The 17,480-nt window shown below is 41.3% G+C and overlaps 1 protein-coding gene across 1 annotated transcript in view; it reads right to left on the minus strand.

Moving 5' to 3' along the window:
• Positions 1-17,480, minus strand: part of b4galnt4a (beta-1,4-N-acetyl-galactosaminyl transferase 4a) — a gene marked incomplete at both ends in the record, with an annotated part of 123,560 nt that overhangs the window by 55,192 nt on the left and 50,888 nt on the right. The window lies entirely within an intron of this gene.

Below are 17,480 nucleotides of genomic sequence, written 5' to 3' on the forward strand. Positions count from 1 at the left end.
AATAACAAACACACACACATGCATGTATATCGCAAAGGAGCAGGCTAAGGAAACAGGGTTATTTCCCCAGAAGGCTACTATTAAGACTCTGTGGAATCTCTTCCTCGCCATTCACTCCTAAATCCAGCGTTTGACTCTCCAAACACCCTAATCTCCAACATACTCTGACCATCCACGCTGCCGGCCAGGACCTCCTCTCCAGGGAGCCTGAACTCTCCCCCTGATCTGGGATTTAGCCCAGTGCCCCGGCCAGAGCACCACGGGGCTCTTTCTCTGTGGTCTGCTAAGAGGCATGCTAATGCTGTGGTGTGACGGGCAGGACAGAGCAGCAAAGAGCGCAGGTTCTCAACCGGCTGTGAGGAGATAAAAGACCCCCAGGCTCCCAGAGGGGAAACCGAGTCGCAGAGCTGTTAAATGAATGGGAAAGCATCCGCCATTTAGCAAGGATGTCAAAGAGAGACATACCTCCATGGAGAGAAGCTTTTCAGCACCTCGGAAATGAGGGGCTTCTGTAGAGAACGTGCCAGTGTTTGCGAAAGAATCAGAGGAAGAGAAAGAAACCTTTAGAGTGTAAGAGGCAAACAGAAAGAGCTGTCGGGCACCGTGCCTTTGATTACTTTTTTTAACTTCCAAGGGAGAGCAATACAGAGGGGCCATGGAAAGGTAATGATGAAGAAATGTGACAACAGACTCCCCTCATGTCTGCCACAAGACAAGAATAAAGTTCCTGGTGTTTGTGCGTACCCGCAGACTCGTAAACACACTGGCTTCATCTGACGTAAAAACACTCACAAGAAGTTTAACTCAGTGAAGGACACAACATTCACATTGCATCAGCTGGTAGATGCCATGAAACAAAGTCGGCATAACAAAGACTTAAACTATGTGATGGGCTCAGTCAGCAGTCAGTAAAATATAAAGCTTAAATGAATAATGGGCTGTTTAAACACTGGGAAACTAGATCTCAATAATTGGAGACCTTATCTCATAATGATTATGTCAAAATTACAAAATCAAGATCTTGTGATTAAGAGAAAATATTAAATTTTATCAATCATGGCCTTGTTGAGAATACAGAGACATTATGGCGTTGCCTGATTTGTAAAGCAACACATCTCACATCTGTATGAGATTTGATGTGGGAAAGGAATCACCAAACATACATTTGCTGAAACATTGATGTGATGCTGCATCTTAATTGATTTGTCTAATATGTGTTTTATACAGCAGTAGATTACCTTGTATCATATGTGCTGGTTCTTTATTGCACAGTCTTAATTAAAGCCAATATTTTTATTCCAATGCCCAGGACTTAATTGGTGGAGTGAGACTATTTAACAGAATCACAGTCTTAAGAGTTTACACATTAGTTCACATTTTGACCTATTTCTCAAAGATCTAGCGCTAGTTATGTTTCTACATAATGACCTTAAATGAGGAAAGAAAAAAAAAAGCGGTCTGTCCTGTTTTTACATTCACATCCTTACATCTGTTTCCTCATTAACACTTTGCACCGAAGAGCGTGTCTTCATGTACAAGCTGTTGCTTTTCTTGTTTTCTCTAGAAAACTCTTTCTTGCTGCTGTTCCTATCACTTCTAGTAAAATCTAGACCTTGAACTGTCTCAGTGACATTGCTGTGCTTACTGTGCACAAACCAAGAGCCAAGAGCTTTGCTCCTGCCCGTGACAGGCAGTTACTTTACGACTAATCAGCTTTCTCTATTAGAACAGGTGCAATGGCTGTTTGAATGAAGAGGGAAAATAATCCATGTAGCTAAAGGACTTTGTGATCTGTGGCCACTGATTGTAATTTAAAGAGGCAGTGTTTTAGAAATAATTTGTTGTCAACCCTAAAAGTCCAAACTCTAAATCACTGCTTGAGTTTGGACTGTAATTCACATGGACACCACCGTCCTACACTTTCCTAAAGCGCTGCCTCAGCTCGATCCAACTGAAAGTCTGCTTATCGATGCAATACTAAAAGGTACAGTTAAACTCATTGACCTGAGGCTGCACTACATCCTTCATCAGCTGTATCTCTTTTTCCTCAACATGTGTATTGACTTCACACTTCAGCAAGATGTTGTCATTACTTACAGCCTATTACAAACACTTGTAACATTTGCATGAGTCATTATTTTAGAGTTATGATCTCTAATTTATGAGTAGATCTTATACGTTTTTTTAAAGATTTCTCTGGCACTGAGCCCAGAACTGTGTTATCATGTTTCACTGATAATTAAAGTTGATGCTAAGGGGCCTGTCAAATGGCCTTATGTATTAAACATCGCATCAAGGCAAACCAAGGAATATCAATCAGACTGATGAGTATGCAGTGATGTCGTGTTTCCACTACAAATGTTTTGCAGCGGTGGCCTGCAGCTGCAGGATTATTGCCACTTCTGCTTCAGAATCTGACGACATATCAAGAAGTCACAACTTCACAACTTTTCTTTCATTCAGGCCTGAACCCCATTGCTAAAGCAAATCCTCGAGGAAACAAGACTTTCTGTTTACCATGTATTTACGTTGCTATTTACTTTGACTTTCACTCAAACAGAATGACAAATCGTCCTTAATGATGTGGGCATTTGTCTGTTGTGGAAGCAATGCATCAGAGACAGAGAGAGTGAAGGAGACTAGCAATTAATTACAGCTAAACTGAGCTGTTTCATGTATGAACACGCACGGCAGAGATGTTAGCCACAAAAGCACTGATTGATAGATCAGCTTGTCCGATCACAGAGCTCCTGTCACTTATATCCATCCATCCCATGCAGCCTCGCTGTCGTGGGTGCTGGCCTCCCAGTTGTTTCCTTTCTGACTCCCCACATTCAAACAGCACAATTCAAATCATGACCTTGCTGATCCTAGCCCAGGGAAACAGCTGGAGCCAGTGTCCTAGAATACCAATGAGCTTAATTAATCTCCCTTATTAAATACAAACAAGCAGCAGTCTGCAGGAAAAGGGGAGGGTTGTGTGTGAGAGAGAGAAAGAGAGAGAGGAAAGGGGAGGAAAGAGCAGAGTCTGTTCCACAAATCCTTTCACCCACCCACCATGATAACCCCTGTGAGTGAGCTCAGCTCAGACGGCCCCAGAAGCCCACAAATCAAAGTTTCATTTCCAGTGACTTGTAATATTAAAGTTAATAACTAGAGTGGAATAATTACATTATTTTCAATTTTTCATTCATGTTAACCACCATGGAGATAAAGTATGTTAATAAGTCCAACATAATAACAGTATCTATAATATATTATATATTTACCATTTTCAATCACACACTGAATCAAGAGGGGCTCCTGGTGTTCACTGCTCTTATTACGACACGTTGCTGGGGGCAAAGAGACCAGAAGACGTTTACTATAGCAATCACTACTCACAACTCATCATAAGGGAAAAGTGGTGATGTGTCCCTCATCAGTGGCGTGTTTAGGGAGTGGCCTTGGGTGGCACGGGCCACTCCTGAAATCTGATTGGCCACCCCAAAATATGAGGGGCTGTATGCCCAGTCAAAGGCATTTTATACATTGTTTAAACTGGCTTTGGTCAAGCAATTTCTTTTTCAAGAATAAAATATTGACGTTTTCTATCACACTTGTATGTTGCCACTCCTGTATTTTGACTAGTAGGTCTAGTTTTTTTCTGGCAGTGTTAGTAATTGAAGTCATTTGTTAGTAATTAGTAATGTGTTTTGCTGACAAAACTGAGTATGGCCAAACCCTTTGTGGGTGTGTGTTTGCGTGTGCACATGGGAACGTAATGTTTGCACACAGGCACTCATGCTCACGCTTCATGCCACCCCACCATTAGTCAGTGCCCCACTTGGGCCACCCCTATCATGTCTGGACAAGCCCCTGTCCCTCATCTATGATGGTGGTGTTTCTTAAATAAAAATATGTTTTGATACTTCAGGCAGATATTCAGAAACATCATATTGAGTACTAGACAGTGCGGAGGTGCTGGCAGTGCATCACTGTGGATCAGACATTTCCAGTCTTTGTGACAAGATGGCAGCAGGTGTTGAGCACAACCTGAGAAAAATGGCAAAATAAGAGAGATGGGTGAAATTAAGGAGAAAGACAGAGAAGTGAAAGAGAAAATAAAGACATAAAACGCAGCAAAACGCGAGGTAGAAAAACAGAAGAAATATGAAAGGGAGAAAAAGTGACCGATGGTGCAATAAAGAGAAAAAGGAGCGACTGAGAGAAACCTTTTGAAAGGTTCTGCACAGTTGCTGTGCCAGTCTACTCCTCAGAAATCCCCCTGGCACAGAGAAAGTCTGAGGCGACTGCAGACTGCCAGAATCTTTTTCCCACCTCTCTTTAGTGAACAGACCAAACAGACCAGGTTCTGCTTGGTTTCAGAGCAGTACCTCAGAGCTGTGTGAAGTATTACACACTCACCCGCACCGTGTCTCTGTGTGTGATGTGACTGCAACTGAAAATATGGATTCTCCAGATACACTGACGATACCATGGGCACACTGTTTCTCTATGCAACAGTTGCAGGGAGGAGAATAGCATGTAGGTTTCCTGAAATGCATTATGCTTAACCACTGCAAGGAAAATGTAAATAAAAGCTAAAGCTACTTCTCATGGCTGAGTAAGATTTTCTGTAATTACTTCCAAATATGTAAACGTAACCTCATCCAAGGTTAACTTATTAATAAAGTGCAATTCAAAAAGGGAACAGAGGTGTGTGCACTGGGCTGATATTTACCATTCCAGTGTTTTGTAATAGTTCCAGAGCCGGCTGCAGCCAGGACAGTATGGGCGCCTACTCAACCCACTGAGCTGTACGGCGCCCCAATTGTTAGGAATCTAAAGTTGGACTGAAGATCAGGAGCATGAACTGCGGAGTTGTCGAAGCATTGCAAAATTTTACAGAAAAGATGACAATGGCGGTGCATATATTTTTAGTTAGTATTGAAGGGTCTTTTGGTGACAAAGAAAGCAGTGCAGGGAGCCAACAGGAAATGTGCGATTTTCAGAATGCTCTGCAGTTTGCCCAAGGAAAGGGAGTCGGATAAAGACGGAGATGATGTGGCTCTTTTTTTTTCTTTTTTACTTCTCTTTGGTCTGACCTTGGAGGACCAATTATGGCATCTCAACACCGGGAGGCAGAAAATAACTTAATTACTCTCACAAGAGTCTTGAGGAGGGGGGATACTCAAAAGCATGTTTATGCAAGTCCAGGGATGCTTTCATGGTGAAACGAGCACAGCAAGGGTTACAGGGTTTGTTAGAAATATCTTCAAATGTGGAGAAATGCACTTGGTTCTTCACAGCACTATTAACACACTCCATGGCAACACCTCAAACCTGTATGCGAGAGTGTTCCTACATGATAAATGAAAAACAAATGACACATGATAAAATTCACGTGTTTCTGCTGGTGCTGTGCCGTCAGTTTCATCAGTCTGTTACAGTACTTTGTGTTTCTGAGTATATCTTGTTTTCAGTGGCTGAGGAGAGAAAGAGTTGTGAGGAATGAGTCAGTCATTGGCCTTTGATCTGCACACAAATGGAGATCGCTTATGAGTGGTTATTGTTCTCTGTAACAAAAGATCAGTACAGTACAGTATTGTTTTATTTAATAAGATATAAAAAATAAAAAACTGAGTTAACACAGCCAGAAACAAGGCTGCCTTCAGTCAAATGCTGTGTACTTTGTAGGTAAATTGAGCAATTAGGGCCTGCAAAGCTGTTCATTCTCTATAATTTGAGATCATTTAGGTTATTTTGCAATGCAGCCCATTGTTTTAGAAAAGCTGGGAAAGCTTCCTGGCGAAAGCTAGCCCCCTTTGATATATATAATGCTTTATGTCTAATGCTGGTACATCAGCAAACACTGCTGGAGAGTGAAATATAATGTTTGCCCATAGACTGCCATATGTTGATGTGGCTGCTGCGGCTGCCGGCTAATGAATAGGATTGTCCCGGGAACCACCTCGGTGATCCTGGATCAGCACTCCTGAGCGCTGAACAAGTCGTTGAATAAATCTGCACCCTGATCTCACAATCAGCCGTTCTAGTCTATTTCAGTAAGAATGCAGCTTTGCGAGCCCCAATACTTTTACAACCAAATCCCTATCCCTTTTAACAAAATGGCTGGCATTGCTGAATAGAAATCAGCCCAAGTGCATTCAGTTAAACTATTGCAGAACAAATCCCAGCCAAGAGCAACTATTTTTGTCTCGCTGCTTGCATTATTCATGTAAGAAATTACATGCCGGTCAATGGAACAACAGTAGAAGGGCTGAGTGAGAAAGAGAGGGAGAAAAATGGAACATAAATAAGGGACGGCTGCAGTCGATAATAGGAGTGATAGAGTCAGTGGCTCCAATTCATTGGTTGGAAGATTAATGGCACAGAGATGAGTACGGCAGGGAGACAATAAGACACAAAGGAGAAGAAGGAGGGGAGAGAGGTGGTGGGGGAATGGATGGATGGTGAGAGGAAAAACTGCAGACAGTTGGGGGGGGGGGGGGGGGGGAAGAGGAGAGAATGAGCAATTATTATCCAGCGTGGGTACTGATTTTAATGTGGTGATGATGATGTGTGCCCTAAATGCGTATAAGTCTGCTGGGATTGTACGGATGTAACCATGCATCGATAACAACATGTACATGTGGCATATATTGAGGTGTGCGTGCATCGTGGAGTGTGTAATTCATTGATTTAGGTTTGGGACAAGGTAGCGTGGCTTCTGTCATGCCTGAGTCCACATCAGTGCAGAAGCCATGTAAGGACAATGGCTGTGAGGTTGCTATGCAGTCTCCCTGGGGATCAATAGCAGTCCTTGGTCTCCGTTGTGAACTCCTTTATTCCCTCTGGCCCACATCATACTGTATTATCTAAATATATTTCATAGAAATAACATGGTAACATGTAAGGATCTTCACAGCAATGCATCAAAAATATTTGTATGTCCAACTGAGGGAAGGATTTTGTGTAAGGTTGAGAGATGGGGAGAGAGCAGGCAAGGCTTAAACTCTCTGTTTGATAGCTTGTAATCTTTGCACTATAATTAAAACTGTCGGAGAGGTGCTACAGTACAGCCTTAGGAAAAATACTCAGCTAAAGGTGCCTTTAATCATTACACATTCAATGTTTTTAGAGGTTGAACAAGATAGAGGTCAGGGCAGTAGAAGACGAGACATGGTTCGAGGGGGGCTGAGAACAGATGCAGAGAGTTAAGACAGATATCCAGCATCGAAGCCAGAATCCAGCCTTATGGCGTGCTTTCCCTATGCCTCAAGTCAGCTGAATTTTTTTTTCTTTTTACTGCCTGAGCAATATGTATTATTCTTTACCTTTTCTATCTATATGGTTTGGAGGAAAACGGGAATAAAGAACAGAGGTCTATCATCTGTATTAGGCCTGGGTTGTCTGTCCAGGCTGATGATAACTACTGATGGGCTGTGACACAGGGCAGCTGGTAAACAGAACAGGCAAACACTCAGCTGCCAATCATCCTCGACCTGCTTGGTGCTCAGTGACCTAATCAACAGTGAACCTGCTGCAGAGAAACTGAGGGTGGTGGTGGTGGTGGTGGTGGTGGGGCTCAGAGAAAGATGGACACAGACTGGCAAACAGATTGGCCATGCTTTAAGGAGATACAGTAAGTGTCTTCACAGTAACTAAATTATGTTATGTATGACATTTTTTCCTTCACTCTTTATCTCATCAGTAACAAATAGATGGACAGATAAATGTGACAGTCTCCACTAACTAAAAAGGCTGAACGTCCTCAGAAAAAGCCACATGACTTCAGCTACTTTTCTCTCTCTGGTGCTTTTACTCCAACACCAGCAAGGATCGAGAGAAACAATAAAGCAAAACATCATAACATTTTGATTTTGTTAGTAAATGCACTGAAATAAATTGGAGCAGGATATTACCGGCAGCTCTAAGCGCGACAACTTTATACACAAGGTCCCATGTGTCACATCAGTCAAATTACGGAAACATCTGGTAAGGGTTTACTTGTTTCACACTTACTCTTGTTTGTGGAAAAATGCTAATTAGCATGCTAACCAGAAGATTTGGGTGGAAAAAAGCAGAGGCTAATCTGAATGTGTCTGTTTATGAGGATTAACTGTGTAAACCACATAGAGGTAATAGCTTCAGCAAATTTGTCACTTTCTTCTAGACAACAGTATTTTTCATATAGGCTACTTGTTTGTTTGTGTGCTTATGTGTTTAAAAGTCTATTTCTCCTTATTTCTGCAGGTGTGGAAATTGCACATCAAGTGTAAACTCCCGCTGGTGTTACTTTTCTTTTCAGTCGGTGAGAGATAAAGAACTGAGCCGACAGTAATCAAAAAGGTACAAACCAATTTCCTGAAGTTGTGTGATGACTAAACTTGCACTGAAACTAGTTTTCTGTTATTGCTTTCTGAATGTGTGCATCAACTGTTAGTTTGCCACGCACGTCACCCAGAACCTCAGCAAATCTGGTAGTTCCACATCAAAGCATGAGACAAGAAGCAACTCCCTCCACCCACTCCACACTGAGCAGAGCAGAGCTGCCCTGATGTAAAACCAAGGATGCAGCATTAGGTAAACACACACCACACATACACACTTTGCTGTACATCATGTATCTCATTAGTTACATTAAAACACTAAGGTGAATCATGAATGAAAGAAGAGCAAATGTAAAGTTTCATAATAGGAGATACTAGGAACTGTAATGAATTATTAGCCTTGTCATGAATATCAATTCATGTTCACACTAACCCACCCTACTCCCACTGCTCACATACACACACTTTCAATTTGATCTCTATATAAAAAACACTTACATACATTTTACCTTTGTGATTTAAGTTCATGTCAACACAACGATGATGGTAAACTCAGATACGCGCCCGCATTTACAAGATCATGCATGCTGGTGCATCTGTCAAGATGTCTTTGATTGTACTAGCACGTTGGCGATCAGTACACACAAATACGTTACATGCTTCATGTTATAAAAAACTGAGCTCAGAAGTAAGTTGTTGCCAACAGCAAGGTGATAGAAGGTGGTTGCATTTCCATTATCCATAATCATAAGTTAAGAGAACACAGAAAGAGGACCCCGACTGCTATTATGGAGATTGCGCAGAGATTAGCTATGCCGAGAATCAATACTTGAATCTTCTCATCTTACCCCTGCTGAATAAATACACTGATAGCAACACTCATACAGGAGGCCTATGTGCCCCTGTCTTGCTCTGAATATGTTAAGAGCATTGACAAAGGATAACACACCGCGAGTCAGCCATTATCACAGAAAAAGCCCTAACAGAGTGGCTTACCATTCTCCTTCTTCATAAGACAATATAATGGGTTTATTGCATGTGGATTTGAAAGTGGAGTAATTTTGATTAAGAAGAAAATGATTACATATACTATCAACCCTGTGCAGCAGTGGAAGAAAATGCACTAAGTTCTCAGCTCTAACAGGGGCTGGAAACACATGGAAAAAAGTAACATTAACAGTGACTCCATGCCATTTAGAAGTTCCAGTAAACCGGGCAATTCTGGCATGCCCAATTACCAGTGTCCATCACTGGAGCACCAGCATCTAGGTTGAATGGAGCCATTAGTTGCACCTGTATTTGACAAAGTCAGAATGTGTGCTGTGAAAAGGTCCTGAGGCGAGCGGTGCCAGAGGTGTGGCTCTATTATGAGGCTGGAGTGCGAGGGAGGTGGACGCAGCAATTTCAGCTGTTGTCAATTGACTATTACAGCTCATGGCTATTTATCTCCCCTGCGGTGAGTGACAAGCCGACAATAGGTTTTCTGGAGTCAGAAAAGAAAACATTCCCACACTTCGTGACTTTCTGAGCTCTGCCTCAACCTACATGTGTCTTCTGTTTGGTAGATCAAGCTGTGCACGCAGCAGCTAACCTGAGGCGAACCAAAGGCAGTTTGTTCTTCCCTGATGGTCATTTAAGGTGCTGACCATGAACCGCAACATCTCCAGTTTGTGTTAATGCATTTTGCTGCCAGTGTCTCATTTTTTTTTGTCATTTTTCTACCGTCAGCAGTCAAATTAAGAGCATAAAACATCCCCCAAGATACACGGAAAAATAGCAAGGCCATTTCTGACTAGAAAGTAGTTTTAGAAAGCTTTGGAAAAAAATAATAATTTGTGAAATATGAAGTGTGTGTTAAAAAAAATGCTGTATAATCATAAATGCAGCCATGTATTTAACTGCATGCCACTACACAATTCGTTACATCCTGGAAATTTACAGCTAACAAGACATATTGACTGTGTAATTCGTGGTGAAACCCAATTCGCATGCGGTATGTGTGATGTGTAAGTTCCTCACTGCCCCCCCAATTTCGGCAACTGACATTTCTGCTGACCAGCACTCCCCATCTCTCTATCCTCCTTTAGTATTTTCCTCCCTTCATACTTCTTAGTCAGGCAATTTTCCAGCTCTTTTCTCCCTTCCTCTTCAAAACATTGTTAATTTAGTGTGATCTAACTTTTTTCTCCAAGTCCGGAGAGAGAAAAATGAAAACTTAATACAAAATCGCCCCATCCTTGAATAGATGTATGAAAAGACCACTTATTATGTAAGCTTTTTAAGTGCACTTAGGAATGTTTGCCAAGCAGTCTATTTCAAGTCTCCTTAAAGACCTTGTACAACTCAAAACTAACTAGGATTAATGGGAGCAGGGTAAGAAAAGATCCATCAGAACAAATCCTGTGCTCAGCTTTTGCATTTTTTTTTTTTTAATATTCTGGAGCAAAACGGAAAACAGAGACCTGACTGCATAAAACAAAAAAAAATTTGCACCTGAAGCGCCAAGAAAAGTCCTTATTTGAAGACGCTAGAAACTACAAAAAGGCTTATCGTGAAAATATGCATAAAGGATTAAAAAAGGCCTCCATTAGTTTGACTTTGCTTTGTTGGGGTACCTTTAATTTGCGAGAATAGCCGGTGGGAGTGAGGAGAAGATGAGAAAAGCTTGTAGCCGTACCAGACACATTTTTTTTTTACCTTAAATAAACACAGTGATGTGTCACCAGAGCCTGTGGCACCAGTGGATGACTTTTTTCTATTTTTACCTTTTCATCCCTTCCCTACCTCCTTCTTTTAGCTACCTTTACATTTCTGTTCTGTTCTTAGTCTCTCTTCTCAGAGAAAACTATGCCTGTGTAGCTCTGTACCCATGCATGGATTCTATATGCACACTTGCAGTAGGTGTGTGGTTCAAATGACCAGCCCGTTTTGACCACGGTGAGTTTAGCATTTTTACAACACCTGCTTTAGCTCCTGGTTCTTCTCCTGCTCAAAAATCCTGGCCACAAGACCTTATCCACATTACAGACAATGTCCTCTCTGGCTAAACATCAGACAAAATACAGCCTTGTGTGCCGATTCCAACCTTGAATTGACCCCACCTCTATATGTCTGCATGTGGTTGGCGGTCGTATACTTTCCAGTGCCATGAGTAGAATTGGGTTTAGAAATCGGGAGTAAGGGGGCATATAACACTGTTAAATTGCCATGGTTTATGAAGCAGTCCCAGACCTGAGTAGCCTAATGGAAACTAACATTATCCCACAGGTCCTTCCTGTACAACTACATGATAGTCCAGCAATGTAATTATTTGTGGAGTGTTGTAGGGGCCTAAGGTGCCTCCATGTTTGCAGAGTTGACAAAATGGCTTACCTGAGCTCTATTTGTAGTGCTAAAGGTCAGACTGGTTGGTGTGGAGTTTTCAGGTGTGTGGTTTCAAAGCTTTGGTCTAAGCATTCTTTTTTTGGATGTAAGCAATTGGCAAAAACTGTAATAAACTGTGTCAGAATGACTGTGTCTGCAGCTCTCCCTCTCCTCCACAGCTCCTCTCCATCAACTGAACACCTGTTCGGAGCTCTCGGATCAACTCGGTCTCTGCTGTCAAAAAGAAACTCAATCGCTTTTTGCTCAATTCCCCTCCCTATGTTGCATACTCAGCTGCAAGCATCCCTCATTCTCCTCTGTCACCCAGACGAGACAGACAAGAAGTGATTAAAACTGCCCCTGCTGTTTTGTGTTTAATGTGCCCCCGTCAGCTCTCTCCTCTATATATACATACAGCCTCGGAGCCACTTCACAGCGACGTGCTTCCTCCATTTGGCTCAACAGTTCCTCCCAAGTCACGCTGCAAACTGCTGAACCCCGGTCACATTTATGCAATTTTATTCAGAAATTATAACCTGGCAGAGAAATAGTACCATGAGTAAGCCTTTTTTTGCTGCAGCAGCAGCAGCAGCAGCAGCGAGAGACAATTCCATGACATTTTTGTCTTCTTGGTTACAGCTTCAAAGTGTAAGAAACATTTGGGCCAAGCCCTAAAACAAAATCAAAATCAAAATTTCTCCCATAACAGGAAAAGAAAATGTCAGAATAGTTTCTGCCACAATACTAACAGTGCAAACATTGTGCAACTTTTCTAATGGTGTGCGTGATATTTATAATAATGACAGGGTGGTTGGTGCACAGTTGATGGCTGCTATCTTGTATTTCACGTCAGCTTCGCTCGCCGATTTCACAGCGCAGCCTGTGTTGCGTGAAACCTGCCTCCTCTACATACAGTATCTAAAAAAACAAACTGTTCCCTCACATAAATTGCCCAGTTTGTTATCACCTGTACACTATTTTGACACTTGGATTGCTTTCTCTTCCTCACTTTCACATTTCATCATTCTGTCTCTAACCTCTTTGACATCAGCACTATTTTAGCACCACATAGCAAACTCAGTACCAGCTTTGTGGCATGGGTATTCAGCGGTGTCTGCGCATGTTAGTGGAGATGGATGGCAGCAAGAAGAAGAACAATGAATCTTCATCATAGTCCATCACTGTTTCTCTCACAGTCATACACACACACACACATTCCCAAGATGCTCCTTTGTCTTCAGCCTGTGTTTTTTTTGTATCTGCTCACTCAAACCAATAATGCATCCATACTTCTGTTTTCTGTCTATCCATCCATTCTTTATTCCACCTGACCATCCATCCACTCTCTAGACACCTGCGGAGAGGTGGGAAGGTAATTTATAGCTCATTCCAGGACACTGAGTCCTCCTTTATTTCATACAGCACGCCCACATTGTTCTGCAGCTTCCATCCCTGTGAAACAGGTGCGTGGGTCTTAATTTCATCTACCTGCAGGCGTCTTGTCAGATCAGAGATGGCATGCAGTGTACAGACATATACCTGTGATATAAAGAGTCTTCAGGACACCACAACACTATGTGACACTGCTCACTACTGAAGTCCTCCACATAAAGATTGTGAAACAGTCAAGCATTTTCACACACATACGTATGTGGTAAGAGACCCTTGTGAATAAAGAATCTAATAAACCATATGTTTAATATCATTACATTGTGTGTCATTTATGTCCTGTCTTATATCAGTCCTCTACTTACAAATACAATTCCTGGAAAATAAATGAAACACTTATTGGATCTTGACCTTTTATTGCATTGTTGCAGAGTTTCCTGAGGATAATGATTGACTGTGACGGGGCGGTTGCTACAGGTCAACTCCTGGGTCTGTCTGATTCTCTCTTTTTCCACAGACAAACAATGGTGAGAATAGTAAAACAGATCATTAAACTTGTGTATTATCCAGTTCTTCCTGCACTCTACAAATCCAATCAAACCCAAGAACATAACTTGCAGTAAAATTACAGTTTTTCTACACAAAAAAGCCAAATAAGCACTATTCTTATTCTATTTTTCACACACAATTGTCATGGACAATGATCCAATCAGTGTTTTGTGCTACAACCACTGAGTCCACATTGAAGCTCATGAGATGGAAAAGATGGATGATTTCCAGTGCTTTTTAGTCCACAGCCTGAGTGCAATGTGGGACTCTTGTAGATGTCTGGCTTGTACATTGCTGTTCTTTTCTAGCTGTTTGCCAATTTCCACTTTATCAATTTAACCACTTTTTAGGCACATTACACATAAAGCTCCACATAAATCTCTTTGGTAAACCAGGCAGTTGTAGTTGCATTAATTACAGCAACATAAGATCTTTTGAATCCTCTTGACCCTGAGAAAGATTTGCTGCATGCAAAAGCTCCAACCTGTTGATTGAGCCACCTAAAGCCATAACAAGAGAGAGGGTCACCAAATGCAGAACGAGGATCAAAACTGCTCTCTTCAGGACGACATGTGGTGATTGATTGCGTAGAAAAAAGCAAAGAAAAAAAAGTGAGTTAATGGAGACATGTCAAGCCCTGCAGGCTGTGGCTCTATTTTGGAGAATTTGCATACTTAAGGGAGAACTTTTTTAACACTTGCCATATTTTCAGCCATCTGGTGAAGATTTGTAGTTTCTATTCTGTGTGGATTAAACCAGCTGGAGAAGTTTTTGGAAGTGTGTCCGGCCTTTGTCCCCTGTGTCTTGAATATCAAGACAAACTGGTTAGTTATAGTTTTAATCTTTTAAGCGGTTATTTGCTGGTACAGATTTTGGTCTGATCTTGTAGAGTTGTATTTTAAGAATAAGAAAATACTTCATCCACTCACCCACAAAATACAGGTACCAACCTGACTAATCTCTAATTTATACATTTTTAATGTGACGATTATAGTACCGAATTTGACCTTGTAAAATGTGTGTCAAAAGTGTAATTCCCTGTTAATTATATTCAGCGAGCCTTTTCTTCACATACTGTACAGTGGCAGGAGATGTGATTTGGGATTTTCAATTATGAACAAGCACATACCAGAGACAAAGAGACACTCACTCAAACTATGCCATTGATTCAGTGGTTGCAATTAACATAGTGTTGCTACTGTCCGGCAAGGCGCAAATTGAAAAAGCCAATAAAAATTGGTTTTCTCCCACCAGCTGCCATCTCGCAAGACTGTGAAAATGGCCACTCCGGATCCATGCATGCCTCCCAGCCAGTGGCATTGACTCGTGTGTCAATACACCTGCAAACTTCAACTGGCTCAAGTGAGAAAAAAAATCGAGACAGCGAGTTGTTTAATGACAGAATAAATCCAGGAGGACGCTTAAAGGAATTGATATCCTGACAATAATAACAGAGCCAAACAAAGCGCCTCAGCAGCTTGCTGTGTCTGCCGCTGTAGCTGGATTAATAGACTACTTGGCCTGTCTGTTTAGGCTATTACCCCTGGATCAGATACAAGAGGAATAATAACCTTCTTTCCATTATCTTGCCCATTTCAGAGCCATGGTCAGTATCTAAGCTTTATATCCATTTTCCCCAAGAAGTGCTGTTATGACATGCAAGTTGTCACAGGAGAAGATAATGTGTTAGATCATATCTGTTGTGTGCAGCATGATTGGAAAATCTGTTAAATGAGGCCTGTCTCATTCACCACTCACAAAGACTTTTAAAGGTCAAACTCAAACTGTGGTTTCTATGGTAATCACAGAGGTGAAATCTGTAATTGTCAAGTGCAGCAGGTTGTATTGACTAAAATATTATGGCATGGTAATTATGTCATTACATGATCATTATGCTGGAACCCTATGCAATGGACATTCAGTATTAATGCTATACATATTACTTACTCCAACCTATAAAATGCATTGAGATGAGGGGGAGGAGGATGAGTAGGGGAAGCTGTGAAGACACTAATTGAGAATGATGTAAGATGGTGAGGGGGTGGAGGAGGAATGATAAGCAGTGGATAAAGAGAAGAAAGGATGGGTGGGCTCCTTTTATTGTAGAGAGTATAGAGAGAAAGATTTTCCTGCAAACATCCAGTTTATAGTAACACTTGAATGGTGCAGTGAATCACCTTCCAGATCGGCCTGATGATAAATACATTTTATTTTCTAAATGAAAAAAATTAAAATAAAATTAAATGACTGAAATTGAGACAAATGTAATTATGCACAAGCTGCATTGTAAAATGACATAGATGTGTAAATATAAAAACAATTTTACCATCTCAATTTAGCCACAGACAATTATGTTTACACATAATACACTAAGTGAATAAAATATCAATTAATCTATTTAGCAACTGTAACACTCAGTAGCAACTATAGACAGTTGATGAATAATTTAGAGTAAAACTCTAAAAAAAAATATAACAACATAATATAAATAACATTGATTGGACATATTCCTATTTAATTATTCTTATGAAATAAACATTTATTAATTTACTCTCAATAACAGCTGAGCAAACTCTATCCGTTAATGAACTTCAGAAATTGTCATCTGGAAGCTCCAGAGAAAACATGATAGGTAGTAAAGGTTAAGAATTTAAATCTTAACATACCATGTGAATAAAAAAAGTTGATAAATGTTTCATAATGTTGTATGTATGCATCAACTATCAACTAAAGAGTCGAGGATATGCACTGCTTATGAATACTTAACACATGACTGAGGTTAAGTAAAGTTTTAACATGTAAACTAGCGGCAAATGCTAGCTCCGGGGATTCTCTTTCATGCCAGGGAGAAGTTGGAAGTAAAGGAGGCAGAAGTTACAGAGAAGTGATGACAGGGCAAATAAAAGAGCTGGAGAGAAGAAGAGAATAAGGTGGGTGACCATGGGTGGTGAGGCAGAAAAAGATCCTGTGGAGATCAATCAGTAGGCTCCAAGTGTCTGGCCTCTGCCCGGACAGCGTGGGGACGACAGAGATCAATGAGGAGTAAGGCCAACGGCCTGGTTCACCACTGGAGACGATATATCATAGACTGGAAACACACACTCCAATGAGTTGTGGGAAGGGGAGAGAAGAGAAGGCAATGGAAAAGTTTGATGGAAGGAAATGAGCAAACAGAGGGGATGAGAAACACAAAAGAAAAATCACAAAAGAACGGAAGGAGTGTGACAAGATTGTGAGAAGAAAAATAAAGAGATTGACTCTTTACGTTGAAAGTGTTCTGCTGGTTCTGTATGAGAACTATTTCAATAGACCCTTAAGTGAAAGGTTCATAGATTAAAACACTCCTGTAGCGGCAGGTTATACACCTACACAGATACACAGTCATACGCAGCAGCACGGCTCTGTACGACATATAATAACATCACTGATTTACATCCAGAGCATGTCTCATACGTAGCCGCTAATGTTTGGAGGCCACCAATGAAAGAGTGCAGACTTGAGGGGGGAAAAAAGCGACACTTAAAAGCTGGCACCTATAGAAAACTCCCTCTGAGGAAGACTGGAGAAAAACACAAAATCCCCTCCAACTCTTCAAAGATATGGCACTCACTCTAACTCTGGCAAAGAGGGAATACTGATGAAAGAAGGAAATGCTCCCACAGGAATGTAAATGAATGCGCTCCTCCTCTTCCTTCGACCCACAGGAACACAACATGCCCACACCACCAAGAACGCATCCACCTATCCATCCATCCATCCGTACCCTTGGCGCTACACTCAGCCAAAAATTCCCTTATCTGCCTCTCGTCAAGTAAATGCCTGAGCGGTGGGAGATTTGGCAAAGAAAGATGTGGAGAGACAGCG

This window comes from Trachurus trachurus (genome assembly GCF_905171665.1).
Source record: "Trachurus trachurus genome assembly, chromosome: 6".
NCBI classification, from domain to species: Eukaryota; Metazoa; Chordata; class Actinopteri; order Carangiformes; family Carangidae; genus Trachurus; species Trachurus trachurus.